General features: G+C 40.5%; 1 protein-coding gene across 1 annotated transcript in view; it reads left to right on the top strand.

Annotated features, from left to right (window-relative positions):
- LOC308096372 (potassium voltage-gated channel subfamily A member 2-like) overlaps window positions 1-19,655 on the top strand; it is a gene marked incomplete at both ends in the record, with an annotated part of 40,575 nt that overhangs the window by 20,282 nt on the left and 638 nt on the right. The gene's annotated exons all lie outside the window — the stretch shown is intronic.

Raw genomic sequence — 19,655 nt, forward strand, 5'->3', positions numbered from 1 at the left:
ACAAGCACAAAAAAACCTGGTCAAACATTGGCCAAATTGTGAAATAAAATAAGAAAGAGGCACACATTTTGATAATAGCCTATTTACAAGATCTTGTAGATCTTGTAGATCTGCTATTTTCACAATATTTATCTGTGGAAGCGAGTCAAACAAAAACAAAATCCTTTTTCCGTGGCTCTAATGGGGGAGTGGAGTAGAGCGGAGTGCAGAGGCAAAACAGAGTCAGTGTGAGTGAGTGAGTGAGAGGAGGCCAGAGGTCAGGCCTACTGAGACACTATATAGGCTACTGCTGTCTAGGTAGCTGTCTGGAACTGGAAGAACATGCAGGGCTACTATAGCCTATACTACTCATGAATATAGAACTCGCGCACTGTGTTCCAATCTAAATGACTACATCCCAGCAACCACCTGTACTTACTACACACTAGCAAGCGTGAAATACTGTAGCAACTACTCCTACCATCCATCCACCCATGCATGCCTAATTTGATTTGATTTATTTTGAAAAGCCAAAAACCACATGGTCACCACAGTTCAAGTATTACCCAAGAAAGTCCTGAGACTTATTTCCGTTGAGGTCCTCTCACATTTAACAGTCAAATAAGCCACTGTGTGGCTCCTATGTAAGTAAATGACTCTTTGCCAACTTTACTTTTAAAAGCCGGATGGCTCACATCTGCTACACTGGCTCTGGTGAAAAAATGGTGTACTTCGCTTCTCTGAGTAAAACATGTCTTTAAAAATATGGGGACCTCGTCATATTATCTTATGAACCATGGTCAATCTGGCCATGGTTACCCTGGATTCTACTGGGAGCCAGTTGAGTTCTCTAAACTGGTTCCTACCTGGAATATGGGATCTGGGTCCTAACCCTAGAATGACCCTTATCAGTCTATTCTGAGTACTGTAGCTTGGTTTTGAGGGATTTCATTAATCCCTCGAACCAAGATGTACATGCAATGTAATACTGATTATGATTATAGCTGTTGTTGTGCTATTATTGTTTCCTTAATATATCAACCCCTTAATATAAAACGGTCACACTTGTTTTTCAGCTTGTTTGTTTCTTTTTTGGTATTTGACCTGAGGCCGATTCTACAAATGCCTTCTAAATCAGTAGTTCTAATTCTCACACTTACAAGATTTTTAAAAAAATGTTCAAAAATGTCAGATGTACAAGCTCGCAGTGCTGCACAAAGTGAGCTTGTATATCTGCTATTTTTGAATAGCCAACGCTAAAATCTAAAATGACATTCCCCGGTTTTAATGGGTTAAAGCAAGAAAAAAAACATAATGTAACATTATATGAACCCAGTATTTTTGAACACATTTTTTTAATGGCCTGCTCAACACCCGTGGCCCTTATCAAGAAGAACATTTGACAAATAATAATAATTTCACTATCATAATTATTATTTATAATTTTATTATAATTAAAATGAGCTGGCTGACATTGGTCAGTTTTAGTTTCACTTTTCACCTGAGGCAGTGATGTCATAGTGCCCCTCCCACCTCGTTAATTTTGCAGCTGCGTTGCAAACAACATGAGACATGCACTCAGCTAGCATGGTAAGTTCACTCCCCCATCAATATATTGTTGCTTTCACTCTTCACATTTTGTGCAGATTAGCTACAAAACTGAGAGGTGTCCGTTTCATGAGCTTTTAGCTTGTGTTGTACAGAATCAGGCTAATTGTTTCCCCCTATTTCCAATCAATGAGATAATTAAGTAAAGTGGCTCCTGGCTTTAGTTTGCCTTCATCCTGACCTAAAGTTAACATGTTAAGCTGTTTGTGGTAGAGATACAGGAAACAGAGGAGATAGGGGGGTAATAGCAGGAATGACATGGGCCAAGTTATTGTGGAACATCTTGCTTCCATTATGTACTACATTTCTGGTGTGTAATGACACAAGGGACCCCCCAAAAGCCCCCCCCACTCACTCAGTCATGTGCCCTTTTATGACCTTTGAACACCTGCCCCTCCAGTGGTCTCTGCACAGCCCTGAGTATGAGTGCAAGTGTTTGGTGGTCTGGTGGAGCAAGTGCCCTAAAGCAGGTCTGTGTCAGACTGACTGCAATCCCTGCCAGGGCCTGTAGGGGGAATCCTATTACCACTGTCCATTATCTCATCTACATTAATGATCCGTCCTCCCTGACATACAAGAAGAAGTCCCCTATTCGAAGTGTACTTGAGTAAAAGTACAAAAGTATCGGCATCAAATATATACTTTTTGTATATATATATATATATATATATATATATATATATAATTGTGCAGAATGACCCATTTCACAAGTTCAAAAATCTTTTGGAAATAGCCGATCTACAAGCTCACAATGCGTCGCACGCTTGTAGATGTACTATTTTCAAATGGCCGAAATATATATGAGGCTGTTAGTGTGTTTTGTAATAATAATCCAAATCTACAAAATAACTAAAGTTTTCATATAATTGTAGTGGAGTAAAAGTACAATATTTTCCGCTGAGATGTAGTGGGCTAGAAGTAAAGTTATGTATGACATTTGATTGTCAATTGAGCATTGTACCATTCTAGAGCTCAGGGGTTCTGGGTGGGTGACACACCTTTTTGTCTATTTGTCATTTAATTGGGAGTTGCCCTTTTCTTTTCTTTTTTCCAATACTGTTGACTGGTGCAACCTGTAGGCTACATTGGTAGGCCTGTTCTAGCTGCGGCAAGAGAGAATAGGCATACTGTCCTTTAAAGCAGCACTTTGTAATCCTCTTCTACCCCGGATTTGAACCTGGTTTTCTGCGAAAAGTGCTGACATTTTTACTATTGAGCTTATGCCTGCTTGCTCGGGGGATAAATTGAATCTTGACCATCAGGTCAAAATTTGTGTCAGATCCTGTGTCTAGGTGAGACATGACCTGCTACGACATACGATCTAAATGTCTCAATGGAAGAGCAGGGAGACAAAATACAACCGCCCCAATTGTATACGTTATATTGTATTAACTTACTCTACCTACAGAATGGACAAAATAAAATGTTATTCATTTCAAAAAAGTTGCATAGTGAGGCTTTAAGTCTGTGGATTATTATGAAATGCATAATGTTAGCTGAGGACAATTTACAATTGCATTCATGCTGTGAACTCAACAGAGGAAGTGGCAGAGAGGAGGCTGGAAGAGGTGAGTGACGCAGCCAGTAAAAGCTTAAGGGCCCCCTGTGGAGATCACGAAACATCCCACTTAATCTCTCTCTCTCTCTCTCTCTCTCTCTCTCTCTCTCTCTCTCTCTCTCTCTCTCTCTCTCTCTCTCTCTCTCTCTCTCTCTTCTGTCCCCCTCCCCACGGGGTAAAAGCAACACAGCTTTGAAGGACGTCGACAAACAGGGACTTTTATTTATTATTTCCAATGCCGGGGAAAATGCCAAATTAAACGTAATAATGTTGTTCTGTCAGCCTCACATCTGTCCCATGACTGATTGGCAGGGGTACCTCCTGTCCTCCGCTGTGCCTTCTGTGGATGGGTTGAGCCCGGGGGGGTGACAGCAGGCTTTCAGAGCAGCAGCATTCACTACAGCCATGCCTTCACTGATGTTGCCCTGAGTGGAAAACTTCACCCTGAACAATGTGAGCAAGTTTGGACTCCTGCAGGTACTGAGGTAGGTCTGTTTGATGTGATGGAAACAACAGGTCCTCCTGATGACAATTGTGTTTGTGAACGTTGTCTCGTCCCATCTCCTCTGTGCGCCTGGTTGCTGAGCTGATGAGCTGATGTGATTTAACAAATTATGGTTTTTTTCCTAGTACAAGTATAATGACAGGCTGTTAATTTCCCAATATCCCAAACATTTCGAAACAACGAAATTGTTATTGGCTTTACTACTAGGCTATGAGTTTTTGCTCTTTATGACATTTTCTGATGCCGAATTGGTTCTCAAAATAGTTTCTCATCATCACCACCATCATCATCATCATCATCATCAGGCTCTAGTGTTATGGTAATGGTAGACATGGTGTGACGATGTATTTGTGTCCTTTTCAGCCTGTTGCTTTTGTATTCCGGAGGCAGTTTTGACAATACATAACATCACGCCCAGAAACCATGAAATGTTATGTTGATGTTAAAATATGGGCTATATTTGCTTAAGCATTGTCATAGTCTAAAGATACACACACGCACACACACACATACACACACACACACACACACACACACACACACACACACACACACACACACACACACACACACACACACACACACACACACACACACACACACACACACACACACACACACACACACACACACACACACACACACACACACTCTAACACTAACACTAACACTAACACTAACTTCAAAGCATTTAAACACAATAATCCTGTATGCTCAGAATGGCATTTCGTCAGGTCACACACACCCAGACCTCCCACATGCTTACACGCCCTCCCATGCATACCATAGCTTATCTATTTAACAAAATACAACTGGCTTTCTGACCCATGTCCAACTCCCCAGTGGACCGATTAGCGCCTGACATGTCCTTGGCCCCTGTTCACATTCTGGGCACAAGAAGTCCCAGGCCCATATGGGTTTAGAAGTACAGCATGCAGAACATTGCATGGCAAGGCAAGTATATTTGGGATTTTATAAACGCTAATACTTTAATTTGTCTATGATGGGAGGTTAGGACGGTTGTTGAACTTTTAAAGCTGTGCTCTGGGTGATGTCATTTATTCTTCATGCAATTTGTTTCCATTCCAACAACAAGGCAATTCAAAGTGCTTTACACAAATCATTAAGAGTATCACCGTATGACAGAAGAAAACATAAGGACATTTGAATATAATTAAAACTAGTTAATGAGGTAAGAGAATAGAAAATAATTTAAATTAAAAACCTCAACTTTGATATAACACATTAAAACCGAGAAAGTATCCGTGTCATTTTAGATTTGTGCGTATTTTTTGGCAAAAATAGCAGATATACAAGCTCACGGCACGTAACTTTGTGCCGCGCTGCAAGCTTGTACATCTGCTATTTTTGAACATTTTTGAAAAACACTTTAGACCTGCAGTTTTCTGGTAGTTTGTTCCAGATGGTGCATAAAACTGACTGATGCTTCTCGACATAAAGATAGCACTGTGTTTTAGCATGTTCAACATTTTTAAGTGTTTGTGCTTACAGTAGAACAGTTGGAGTGTAATGTTGCATTCGTATTTCATACAAAGTTTGTCATCTTAATTTGGTTTCTGGGATCGACAGTGTAATGTTGCTGTTGTGCGTGATTACGTCTTCATCAGAACAGTAGCGTCTATTTGGTCATGCATTTTGTGCATTTATTCAGTGATGTAAAGTAGCTAAGTACATTTACTCAAGTACTGTACTTAAGTACAATTTTGAGGTACTTTTACTTTACCGGAGTATTCCCAATTGTCTATACTTTTACTTCTACTCCAATACATCTCAGAGTCAAATATTGTACTTTTACTCCACTACAATTGTTTGAAAACTTTAGTTACTAGTTACTTTGCAGATATAAATGATTACATTATAAAACATACATTTACCACTTTAGCCCTATTTCATACCTATATAGGCTATTTGAAAATATTTTGGTACATTTTTGTATTTTTTGTACATTTTGATACCAATACTTTTGTACTTTTACTCAAGTACATTTTTAATTCTGGACTTTTACTTGTAAGAGAATACTTCTACATTGCAGTATTGATACTTTTACTTAAGTAAAACATTTGAGTACTTTTTCCACCACTGATTTTATGCATTTATTAGTTTTTATGTGCAGATGTGCAGACGCACCCACTCATGGTGTGGGTGTGTCGAGCAGATTTCAGTGGCTTCCTGCTGTGTGTGTGTGTGTGTGTGTGTGTGTGTGTGTGTGTGTGTGTGTGTGTGTGTGTGTGTGTGTGTGTGTGTGTGTGTGTGTGTGTGTGTGTGTGTGTGTGTGTGTGTGTGTGTGTGTGTGTGTGTGTGTGTGTGTGTGTGTGTGTGTGCGCAACAACGAAATTGTTATTGGCTTTACTACTAGGCTATGAGTTTTTGCTCTTTATGACATTTTCTGATGCCGAATTGGTTCTCAAAATAGTTTCTCATCATCACCACCATCATCATCATCATCATCATCAGGCTCTAGTGTTATGGTAATGGTAGACATGGTGTGACGATGTATTTGTGTCCTTTTCAGCCTGTTGCTTTTGTATTCCGGAGGCAGTTTTGACAATACATAACATCACATAAAGTGTTTTGAAAAACACTTTAGACCTGCAGTTTTCTGGTAGTTTGTTCCAGATGGTGCATAAAACTGACTGATGCTTCTCGACATAAAGATAGCACTGTGTTTTAGCATGTTCAACATTTTTAAGTGTTTGTGCTTACAGTAGAACAGTTGGAGTGTAATGTTGCATTCGTATTTCATACAAAGTTTGTCATCTTAATTTGGTTTCTGGGATCGACAGTGTAATGTTGCTGTTGTGCGTGATTACGTCTTCATCAGAACAGTAGCGTCTATTTGGGCATGCATTTTGTGCATTTATTCAGTGATGTAAAGTAGCTAAGTACATTTACTCAAGTACTGTACTTAAGTACAATTTTGAGGTACTTTTACTTTACCGGAGTATTCCCAATTGTCTATACTTTTACTTCTACTCCACTACATCTCAGAGTCAAATATTGTACTTTTACTCCACTACAATTGTTTGAAAACTTTAGTTACTAGTTACTTTGCAGATATAAATGATTACATTATAGAACATACATTTACCACTTTAGCCCTATTTCATACCTATATAGGCTATTTGAAAATATTTTGGTACATTTTTGTATTTTTTGTACATTTTGATACCAATACTTTTGTACTTTTACTCAAGTACATTTTTAATTCTGGACTTTTACTTGTAAGAGAATACTTCTACATTGCAGTATTGATACTTTTACTTAAGTAAAACATTTGAGTACTTTTTCCACCACTGATTTTATGCATTTATTAGTTTTTATGTGCAGATGTGCAGATGTGCAGACGCACCCACTCATGGTGTGGGTGTGTCGAGCTGATTTCAGTGGCTTCCTGCTGTGTGTGTGTGTGTGTGTGTGTGTGTGTGTGTGTGTGTGTGTGTGTGTGTGTGTGTGTGTGTGTGTGTGTGTGTGTGTGTGTGTGTGTGTGTGTGTGTGTGTGTGTGTGTGTGTGTGTGTGTGTGTGTGTGTGTGTGTGTGTGTGTGTGTGTGTGTGTGCGCGTGCCTCTGCATAACCCATGATTACTGAGATGTAATGACACGGTCCGGTCAGCCATCTGAGCAGATGGCTGACCATTTTTTCCCCTCCTGGATGTGGCTCAAAAAAGGACTCTAAAAAATAATGTGATATTTCTGTAAAAGAGATGGCCATAATCCTGCACCGTGGGGGAGGGGAGAGAGGGATGCCACAATGGAAATATTGTGTCAACAAAGGATAAATGGGATTCTGGAGAGCACATGATGAGAACAACAGAATAAGGATTGAAACTTCCGTTTGTGTACACAGTAAAATCCTCAGTGTTCATTTATCCATGTGTAACTCTGGCTGTGTACACATTTAACCAAATGGACCCATAATATGTACTCTCTCAGAGTTAAAAATTAGAAGATTATGTTGCCAAATAATTGACCCATATCCCTCTTTTCTACTTGCATAGCAAACTTGACAGAATGCAACATTGCTAAATAATAATAATACTAATTGTAAACTGTAATAGTTAATGTAGCATGAGACATGTCTAAGCATGTGAAGGTAAGGCCATTTGTGATGCACGGTGGTCATGCTAAATGTCATGCTGCTGCAGCTAAAAAAATAAAGAGTACTCAACCCCAGTACTTGAGTCAAAGTATAGATACTCCTGGTCAAATATTAACAACAAGTTAAAGTTGTTCAGTCACATTTGTACTTGAGTTAAAGTACTAAAGTACATGCTTTTAAAAATACTAAAAATATTCAAAAGTGGAAATTACAAAGTACGAAAAACGTAAATCATTGTGAATTTAACCGATCTACAAGCTCAAAACACTGCAACATGATTTGAGCTTGTAGATCGGCTATTATTTATATTGTAGTTGAGGCAAAAGTAGTAGTAATAGTTGTCTTTGAGACGTAAGTGGAGTGAAAGTCCTAAGTAGGCCTATCCAAAAATACATGTACTGTACTCAAGTAAAGTACAGTCAGATACTGAAAATAATGTACTTAAGTACAATACTGAAGTAAATCTACTTTGTTACTGTCCATAGGGCCTGTTTAAGGTCGACAGATTCAATAGCATTGCTTTAGAAATTGGTTATTGACTTTTGGAATGTCTGGGCATTCCAGGACAGCTTGTAGAGAATATGAGCACAATGTCAATTAATCTGTCAGCTGTTACAAATCAGTTTCCAGCCTGATGAGTACTAAACTGTGGGGTCACTCCGGGATAGAAGTTTGGATGTAGCTTGTAATGCTGGGAATGTTTTTTAGAACCTATAGAATGCTATACTATAATGAGGAGACAATGCCTGAATTACTGCTCGTGGGTGCTGAGAGGTTGATACTTTTAAAATATCCTGACTCAGAGAGTGTGTGTGTGTGTGTGTGTGTGTGTGTGTGTGTGTGTGTGTGTGTGTGTGTGTGTGTGTGTGGGTGCGTGTGTGTGCGCGTGTGTGTCTTCTAAGACGAAACGGAAGCGGGGAGGAGGTGGGACATCCGCTTTATAACTTCCAGATCATTCAGCTCTTTGAAAAGGAAAGACTGTATGCATTTGAAAATGGTGGGAGGCAACAGTCTGGCTCGAGAGACGGCAGTGTTGATTTTGACAGCACATTTTGATTTAGTTTTAGTCATAGTCTTTTGACTAAAATTCCATAGTTTTAGTCATATTTTAGTCATCTGAAATGTTTTAGTTTTTGTCTAGTTTTAGTCGACTAAATATTATAAGATTTTAGTTGACTAAATCTACAGTTGATTTAATCAACTAAAACGTATTTTGGCGGTGCCTTGATGGCGTCGTAATGGCTGATTTTACACTTGGTTGCATGCTGAAAATAGTGGATCTACAAGCTCACAACGCGTCGCGGCGCGTTGTGAGCTTGTAGATCAGCTATTTTCAGAGCACAACATTCGAGCGTAAACAAACATAAAATGACATATGTCATTCAGTTCTACTGGATCTCTTCTCCACTCGTCCCTCACGAACATTTTAGTCTAGTTTTTATTTGTTGACGAAATTGTCAATATCTTAGTTTTAGATAAAACTTTTATCTAGTCATCATAGCTTAGTTTTTATTTCGTTTTTGAAAAAGGTAGTCGACGTATATTTTTCGTCATAGTTTTAGTCGACGAAAATCAACACTGGTGTCAGACAGGGACACAGTGGGCTATTTTGCAAAACACGTTTCCAACTACACTTAGCCATGAGGATGCTCTTATACTGTTTTGAGTGTGTGTGTGTGCACTGTGCAGTAGCGGTGACAGCTCTTTTCAGTCTGTCTCTTTGTGTACTGTAATGGCCAAAGCACAGTGGCCTGGTCATTAGGGATAAAAGTGTCATTACTGATGACTCACAGCAGAGAGGATGCGTTTACATCAGGACTAAATAAGCCTGGGTTCACAGGAGCCTCCCCCTGGTCGCCATCCTATTCATGTCAGCCCACACTGTAATTTGTGTGTGTGTGTGTGTGTGTGTGTGTGTGTGTGTGTGTGTGTGTGTGTGTGTGTGTGTGTGTGTGTGTGTGTGTGTGTGTGTGTGTGTGTGTGTGTGTGTGTGTGTGTGTGTGTGTGTGTGTGTGTGTGTGTGTGTGTGTGTGTGTGTGTGTATTCAGTGGTGTAAAGTAACTAAGTACATTTACTCAGTACAGTTTTGAGGTATTTTTGCGAACGCAGCGGAAGGAGGCGCGCCGAAGGCGCGCCTCCGCGCAAATGGAGCTTACTATGAAACCGTGCTCGGCTTGTGTGTCTGTCTGTCTGTCTGTGTGTCTGTGTGTCTGTGTGCACTGCCTATGTGCAGCTGTGTGCAGCCAAGTAAATGTCCAATATAGACGTACCATACATCAAATGAAAGGTCTTTGAAAACTGAACACACCTGTCAAGGTTGCGTTTAAGCCCGCCCCTTCCCCCGGAAGCCACGCCCCGGAGAAGGCTCCTAAAAACTCCCCATTGAAACCCCATGTTAAATGAAAAGTGCCCGAATCGCTCCCAAACTTTTTCTACCCCCCCTAAGTTGGGGTCTACGAACAAATACTTCGGCCTCGGATTTTGGCTCCGCCCCCCGGAAGTGGGTGAAACAGGCACTTCAAACACTTTGTTGAATTGTTCAAAAACATTCAAAGTTTTTTTGGGGGGAATATTTATTTTTCTAAGATGCTCCTTTTAACGCAGATTTTTTGGTTTTTTTTTTTTTTAAACGCCTTAGTTTCCGAGCTGCGTTCGCTTCCCGCGTTCGCGCGTCTTACTTGTTTACTTTACTGGAGTATTTCCAAGTATAATTTCAGTACTTTTACTTCTACTCCACTACATCTCAGAGACAAATATTGTACTCTTACTCCGCTACAATTATTTTGGGGGGAAAAAGCAGATCTACAAGCTCACAATGCGTTGCGATGCGATGCATTGTGAGCTTGTAGATCTGCTTTTCAAAAGATTTTGTTGGGACATTCTGCATAATGAGTGCTTTGACTTTTGGTACTTTAAGTACATTTTGAGGCCAATACTTCTGTACTTTTACTCAAGTTCATTTTGAATTCTGGACTTTTACTTGTAACAGAGTGTTTCTACATTGCAGTATTGATACTTTTACTTAAGTAAAACATGTGAGTACTTTTTCCACCACTGCTTGCATTACTCTACCCACAGGTCTGGTGTCATTTGAGAACTAGATCATTTTACTGGTCCTCACAAGAGAAATGGTTGGTACCAATCTATAACCGGCCGTCGCGCTGGAATTCGTTGTGAGCTTGTAGATCGGTCATTTTCGGCTTTGATTGAAAACATGGCATTCGTAAAATGACCATTCTAAAATGTTGATGTCCTCATAAGTAATAGTAATACAGACATTTGTGTTTGCCTGCGTGTGTGTGATTAATAATAATAATAATGATAATAATATGTCAGATTTATAGTGCTTCTCAAAACACTCCAATTTGCTGTTCTGAAAACAAAACAAACAGCTTTAGTAAAAACAAAAGAACAAGTAAGCAAAAATAAGGACGAAAAACAAAACAGCTAAAACAGTTAAACATAGAATGATTATGAAACGGGATTAGATTCGGTGGGGAAGGCAAGTCTGGGGAGGTGGGTTTTGAGGGCAGTATTAAAAGAAGAGAGGGAGGAGCCTGATTTGTTGTGGGTTGGGGGAGTGAGTTCCAGAAACTGAGAAGGCCCAGCCCCCTTGTCACCCCCTGGGGACAACCAGGGAGTTTGGAGTCACCAGAGTGACCCGAGGGAGCAGGAGGAGGGGGCAAGGTTGGTGGAGGAGGTCAGAGAGGTTAGGGGGAAGGGAGCTATAGGTTCTTGAGGGCCTTGAAGGTGGTGAGCAGTATTTAAAAATGTATTGTGTATTTGACTGGGAGCCAGTGAAGGTCATGATGATGATGATGGAGGACTGGTGTGATTATGTGGTCTCTGGAGCGGGTACTGGTGAGTTAAGGGGCACAACTGTTAATCCAACTAATCTACTTAATTGATTATACGAAATAAATCGATAATTTTATAAATGAATCGATTAATAAACAAGCGCTGATTTGGGCATGTCATTATAAGCGAAAGGTTTCCAAAAAAGTAAAGAAATTGTGACAATAGCCGATCTACGCATTGCGATGTGACAAAGAAAAAAATAACACGTAAGTGGTTAAAGGTAGGGTAAGTGATATATATATATATTTTTTGGTAAAGGTTAAAGTATATTCTGATAGTTATCATTGCTACAGAGCGTTTGTTCGGTCACAGGGGTCTCTCCAGCTCTTTAGTAAACAGAATATACATACATTTTCAGGTAGGTGACAAGATTTAAGCCAATCAGGAGAGAGAACTGAAAATGCATTTTCTGTTTAATAAAGAGCATGGGAGACTCCTTTTACTGAACAAACACTCTATAGCAATGAGTACTATCAGAATATAGAGCTATTTAACACTTATCTTAGCCAAAGTGAATCACTTACCCTACCTTTAATCAATTTGTTGATATATAAACAAAATATATAAACAATATATATAAAAACACGCTTATTGATTAATCGATGAAAAAGTAATTGATAGAATAATCTCAATGAAATTAATCGATAGTTGCAGCCATACTGGTGAGTAGGAGAGTATTGTACATAATAGGCTACTGTAGTTTGTTGAGGACTTTGGTGGTGGCTCTATAGATGAGAGGCTACTGTGCATGAAGGCATGAATGAGTGTTTATGCTGCAGTGTGTGTGGTTGAGGTATGGAGTATGATATCTATTGTCTGTCCCCTGTTCCAAATGTCTCTACATTGAAGACGAAGAAAGTGGTCCCTTTGGTTACTGCTGGTCACAATGAAATATAGAATTATAGTCTAGGGTTAGACTAGGTTTAGAAGTTGCCCTCTGGACCTTCAGATCTTGTTCTGTCAAGGTACTGTAGTCCAGGCACAAAATATATTTGAAGTCCTCGACTACGTTGGGTACCGAGTCACTGGCAGCAGCGATGGTTCTGACTGTCGTGTTGAATGCCATCACACACGTACAGTATGTAAAAACACAAAATAGTAAGTGGGTGATTAGGCTACCATATATGTGTGCATCATATGCATACTTTTATTTACACATTTGCAATGTATGTGGATTTCAAGTACCCATATTAAGGTTTTTAGTCTAACGGTCAATTTGACCGGCTTACTTGTCTGGCAGTCTGACAACCTATGATGTGATTACAGCTGATCTCCTCCGTGCATGCATTCATGCATGGGTGTGATAATCCCTCTATGAATGGATTGAAGGATCACATTGATAAACGGAAAGGGAATCCTCTTGTACATGTCAAGTATTGCAGACGCCAACTCATAGCTGTGTGTGTGTGTGTGTGTGTGTGTGTGTGTGTGTGTGTGTGTGTGTGTGTGTGTGTGTGTGTGTGTGTGTGTGTGTGTGTGTGTGTGTGTGTGTGTGTGTGTGTGTGTGTGTGTGTGTGTGTGTGTGTGTGTGTGTGTGTGTGTGTGTGTGTGTGTGTGTGTGCGTGCGTGCGTGCGTGCGTGCGTGCGCGCGTGCGTGCGCGTGCACACGCGTGTGTTTGTTTTTTAAATAGGTTTCTCTGACAGTAGTCACTACACAATAAATCCTCATTGTCAATTTAACTCTGAGAGTGTACAAATGGAGCCAGAAGCGTCGACTTGGTTACATTTGTACGCTAATTATCCCTTTAAAAAAATCAATTGTACAGTCATTAAGAACAATGGAAAGTTCTTCATTAAATTGATTCACCTAGCTCATTATAAGTGGGGGGGTGGGGGGCCTGTGCGTGGTTGTCTTGTTTGAGGGCCAGGGGAGGATTTTGGTCCCAGCTGTTCTACACAGAGGCTGCTCTGGCAGCCTGCAGACATTCTCATCAACACCAACAGCGTATGAATGCATTGAGTAGCCTCCTAGATACCTTTATAGATAGATACATTTATTGACTCCGCAGGGGAAGTCCATGCGCCAGGGAGAGCACACAGCAGTTTAAGTTACAGATACAGGCCATTAGAGGTACAGTAAGATACATCCATAGGGAGAGTAACATAATAAAGACACCATCAATTATTAATGAAGAGTATACAAACATACACACAACCTATGTAATAATCCTGCCTGATGCAGAACAAGAAAGTACTGTCCAGTGTTCAAGAAGCTGTCACTCCTGCTCCTCAGCTTTTGGACTTTAATTGGTATTTGTCAAATTGGACATTTATTGTCTCCGCCAGGCCGAAAGGCATGGTGGCGAGAGAGTATGTTTTACCCCTTGTCCGTCCGTTATGTGTGTGTGTCCGTGTGTCCGTGTGTCCATCTATCTGTGAACAGCTAATCTCCGGCACCGTTGGCCCACTCGCTGCGAAACTGTGCACACACACTGCCTGGATGCCAATTCAGAACCTCATTTTTCACATGGGCCTGTTATAGCGCCACCAGGAGGCCGATTTGTGCAAAACAATATTACTCCTACAGATTTTATCCAAACATCACGCAAATCGGTACACAGTATCTCTATAGTCATGTGATCAACATGGATCTGTCCAATTTACCATATTCCATCCTGATTGGCTAAGATTGGCTTCCAAAGTTTGCAGGATTGGTTTGTTTTGAACAAAATGCCTCAAATCATCTACGCAGCATGCGATTTCCGGGAAATTGTGCACGCACATTCCCACTAGGCTGAGGAAGAAATGCCACTTGAAAATGTTCAAATCAGCCTCATGGTGGCGTTATAACAGGCCAATTTGCGTTTTGACCTATAACTGCACTGATCTGCGTGAAACTTTGCACGCACTCTCCCTAGAGGCCAAGGAAAAACCTTTGCCATGCATTTTTCACATCTGCCTTTTAGAGCGCCACCAGGAGGCTGACTTTTGTAAAACAAATGTTTTGCTATTACTCCTTCAGAATCTGTACAAAAATCACGCAAATCGGTACACAGTATCTCTATAGTCATGTGATCAAGATGGAAGTGTCCGATATTTCATATTCCATCCTAATTGGCTAACATTGGCTTCCAAAGTTTGCTGGATAGGTCCGTTTGAACAAAATGCCTCAAATCATGAACGCAACGTGCGATTTCTGTGAAATTTTGCACACATATTCCCACTAGGCAGAGGAAAAAATGCCACCCTTTTCACATTGGCCTGTTATAGCGCCACCAGCAGGTCTAATTTAGCAAAACACGTTTTTGGAACAAAATGCCTCAAATCATGAATGCAGTGTCCGATTACCGTGCAAGGCATAAGAAGAAATGCCGCCCCTTTTCACATTGGCTTATTATAGCGACACCAGGAGGCCACAATAACCTACCTGACCTGGCGGAGACATGTGCTCCGAGGAGCACTTTTTCTAGTTTCTCTTGTGTTCTTGCTCCCTATTCTGGTGTTTAGTTGTGGTTTCCTGGTTGTTAGTTAGTTAGTTATGTAGCTCTTTGTTCAGTGTATTCAGTGCTTAGTGTAACTAGGTCTTGTATTTCTGTTAGTCTGTTAATTCCCCTGGTGTTTCTGCTGCATCTTATTTTGTAGTAATGTTCTTGTGCCTTCCTGTGTGCCCTTGTAGATTGTTACCCGTGTTCAGAGCCTTCTATTGGAGAGTTACGTCGACTAGGGGGCAGAAACAGCGCCGGTCATGTGGTTCATGTAAACTCGAAATAGTGACACACGCTCATAGACTCCAGTGCATTCCGTAAACTTCCGGTTCAGTGCTTTGTCACTATTCGCCAATAGAAGGCTCTGTAGAAGACTGGCCCGATGAAGTGAACGGAGGTGACGCAGCTCTCCTTATATGGCTCTGCCCGTGTTGTCTCATCCCACGCTGGTTATTGCTTATCTTGTTCACCTGTGTGAACCTGAGTCTCGTCCAATCCTGTGTTGAATGTACTTTGAGTTCACCTGTGTCTAGTTAGGTCCCTGTCTATATGTACCCTTCTGTTTCCAAGTGTCCATGTTGGTCAGCAAAACTCAGTTCAATGTGGTTACCTGAGGAGCTGTCTGTAGTCTGTGTTGGTGTACCTGTCCTGTTGTTAAGCAATAGAGCACCGAAGTCCTGACGTCACTCGTTCATCCCCAGGTTTGCGGAAGTAATTTCTCTATGTAGAATAACATTGGGTCATCTTAGAATCGTCTCATATAAGAATTGTGGTCCAAAAATAAACACCGCGTGTCGGCGTTATTGTCAGGGAGGAGGTTCTGTATCGTTTATGATAGTCAGTCACTTATATTTGATACAGTCTGTTTCTGGCGAAAATGTAACTAATTCGGCGGAAGTAACATTAGCGTTTTCTCACCGTCAGTTGATGCTTCATATCCATAAGAGTCAACCTGCCGGGGTCATGTGTTTATTTTTGGAACACAGTTCTTATTTGACGCGATATTCAATACGTCTATGGGATTCAGAACGGGGGTGGAAAACTGCAAACCAGGTAGACAAACAAAGGATGTGTAAATGACGTCAGACTTCGGCGGTCTATAGCCTTTAGTTTAACAAAAGACCTTTTGAGTTGAACTGCCTGCTCTGTTGTCCTGCGCTTGGGTCCTGTTCTACACTCACCCTGACAGAAGTTGTGTTATGATAATGAGGGGGAGGGTATGTTTTTACTATGTCACTAAAGCGCTGTTTCTCTATTGGCACGTTTGACCCTCAAGGTTTCAGCCTCCAGGTAGAAACTCAAAATAGTCAGAGAAGACATAAAACACCATAAAAACACCACCAGGGGGCTTAATGAACAAACTATGATCAACCTCATAGACACATGAAAAACAGAAAAAGTGCAAAACCATGGCACCAGCTCTTTAACATATCACCATGATTCTTTTTTACTTTCATGGGACATAACAAAACACAGACAGGACTGTGTGTGTGTGTGTGTGTGTGTGTGTGTGTGTGTGTGTGTGTGTGTGTGTGTGTGTGTGTGTGTGTGTGTGTGTGTGTGTGTGTGTGTGTGTGTGTGTGTGTGTGTGTGTGTGTGTGTGTGTGTGTGTGTGTGTGTGTGTGTGTGTGTGTGTGTGTAGCGTTTTAAATGCTCCCTGTCATAGTCATCTGCAGATGAAGAAAAATAAAACAAAACATTAAGCACAGTACAGAGGCTGTTTGAACCCACATAGATCTAGACATGGCAAGTAGACCCATGCCCACATTCACAGCCTGCCTTCAGTTTCCCTAGAGTGTAGAAAAGTGCGCCAAATTGACCAACTACACGTCGCTTTTCATGCCAAATTGTGTGGGCAACGCAATAAATCCACTTTGCATCTGACATGCATGGTTGCGCGTATGCAAATACCAATCATAAATGTGATGGTTCAGTCCACAATTATAGGTTTAAAACCAATGTACACTTACCTTTTTTTCCCTATTTCTTTTGTCTCCATAAAAATCCTGTCCTGCTCACAATAATAGGACCATTTTGATATATCGTAGCTCTGTGTCAGAGGCTAGGCTCTAAGCACAGCAGTCATATTGGAAAGAAATTGGGCCTCTTCCTTACCACTACACCATTCGGTCTCAAGGTGTGGTCCAGGTACCCTCATGGTTCCTTGAGGGGGTTCCAAATGGCCCCTTACGGGTGTGTAACTCTGAGAGTGTACAAATGGAACAATGGTTGCTATGGTTCTTGCGTTTATAAAAAGATATTTTGACATCTAATTTGAAATGACCAAAACTGCCAACCGATGAGGGCACTGGTAGTGGACTGGACTCCACAGTCCTCCTCTGAGACAACGATCGAGTAGACAGAAATGGTGCCATCTTGTAATTAGTATTATTGAGGACGAGTTATATGAAGATAGGTTGAAAATTAGATAAAGATAAAGTAAAAAAGAAAAAGCCCTTGTAGTTGATGACTGTTTACTTAGCACAGAGCTCATTACATTTCCTAGTGAATAAGATACTGTAAACTATCGGTTGAATCTTGGTGTCATTGTAAATATAGAATGCACTCAAATTGTTGTGTATTTTTTTAGTATACGTTAAAGGTAAGTGATATGTTTGGGTTAAAAGAAAATGTTTATGGTTAAAAGTTTAAAGCACAATATTCTGATTGTAATCATTGTTATAGAGTGTCTGTTCAGTGGGGTCTCCCCGTCTCTCCAGCTGTTTAATACACAGAAAATACATTTTAAGGTGGGTTGAAACATTTCAGCCAATCAGGAAAAAGTACCCATTTATCTTCCTCAATTTTATAGTGTTCCAATTTTGTCCAAAGGTTTTCATTTTGTCCAATCAAAATGTTCTTAGTGCCATCACTTCCAAGGTCACTTGTTTAATCAATATGTGCAAGTTCTCCCTCATGGTTGGATACAATAGGTATACCAACCTGAAAATGTATTTTTCTGTTTACTAAAGAGCAGGAGAGATGGGGACTCCTGTTACCGAACAAACACTCTATATCAATGAGTACTATCAGAATATAGATCTATTTAACACTTATGTTAACCAAAAAAAAAATCACTTACCCTACAATTATGTGTATTATTCAGGATAAATATACTAATATACAGAAATGCATGCAACAATCCATACATACAGAAACACAATTGCACATACATTGAATATACAAAAACGCAAAAGATGAAAGCTCTCATATAAAGCAATATGTATATATCTGTGACACACACGTCACACGCATGTACGCACAAACACGATAGGCTATTTATTACAGATGCCAGTTTAGCATTTATTATTCAATATCAAGCTCAAATGCAATGTTTTGTGTTTTGTGTTGTTACTGACATTCCTGTCCTCCTCCCCAGAGCTTTTAAATCACTCACAAAAGACGGAATCGCATGTTTCTATTTGGTAATGCAGCGCTCACAACCGCTGCCAACTGCTGCTCTCATTAATGGGCTTAAAAATAGATGTAAAATAGAGCCGTTGCTTTTAGATTCAAGGAAGTCATACTGAGATAAGCTACTGTATATCTGTGTCATTTCAGACAGTATGTGTCAGAGTGTATATATATACAGTATAAGGTATTGGCTGAGGTCACGGAGTCCTGTCCTGGCGTGCGTGCGTGTTCCCATTAGTATCCAACGTAGTATGTCACCTTGGACGTCGTTTTCAAAGTCTTTCAAGTGCTGCAGAAAATATTTCTTAATTGACCTCTGTGCGTGTGTGTGTGTGTGTTTGCAAGCTTGCATTGTGTTATTGAGTGCACATATGTACAGTGCGTCTGACCGTGTCTGTGTGTGTGCTTGTGTGTGTGTGTGTGTGTGTGTGTGTGTGTGTGTGTGTGTGTGTGTGTGTGTGTGTGTGTGTGTGTGTGGTGTGTGGTGTGTGGTGTGTGTGTGTGTGTGTGTGTGTCATGTGCGCGTGCGCGTGTGTGTGCGTGCGTATGTGTGTGTGTGTGTGTGTGTCAGCTCACTAGCATTTGTGTTGATGAGATGGAAGTGATCCCTGGGCTTATGGCGCTGAGCTGCCCAGCCTGCATTAATCTGCTTAATAGTGTCAGAGGTCCCATCCAAAAACACCTGCACCATGGTGCTGGCTGTACCCCTTCAACACAAGGTATACATGTACAAGGGAAGGGACAGTTATCCATGTTTACAGTGGTGGAAAGGAACTAAGTACATTTACTCATGGGATTTACTCACTTAAATACAATTTTCAGTATGTCCATTTTTCAATGCGTTACAGTACTTCTGCTCCACTACATCTCAGAGGCAAATGTCAGACTTTTTACTCCACTACAATTAGGTTAAAACTTTAGTTTTAGTTACTTTGTAGAATTAGATTATTATTACAAAACAATACATTAACACATTAAAGGAGAATTTTGGACTAAAGTTTTCTTACCTTTTCTATGACGTTATGATATCTTAGGATGAATGGTACAGTAGAAAAATTTCATAACTCCACCCCTGAGCCGCCACAGCTTAAAAGGTGCGCGGATAGGCCTTAGGTTAGATCACATATTTTAATAGCTTTTTTTTTTTGGTGAGATCTGACGTTCATAGTGACAGAACACTGTCCCCCCCCC

This window comes from Gymnoscopelus braueri (assembly GCF_963280865.1).
Source record: "Gymnoscopelus braueri genome assembly, chromosome: 12".
Classification (NCBI taxonomy): Eukaryota; Metazoa; Chordata; class Actinopteri; order Myctophiformes; family Myctophidae; genus Gymnoscopelus; species Gymnoscopelus braueri.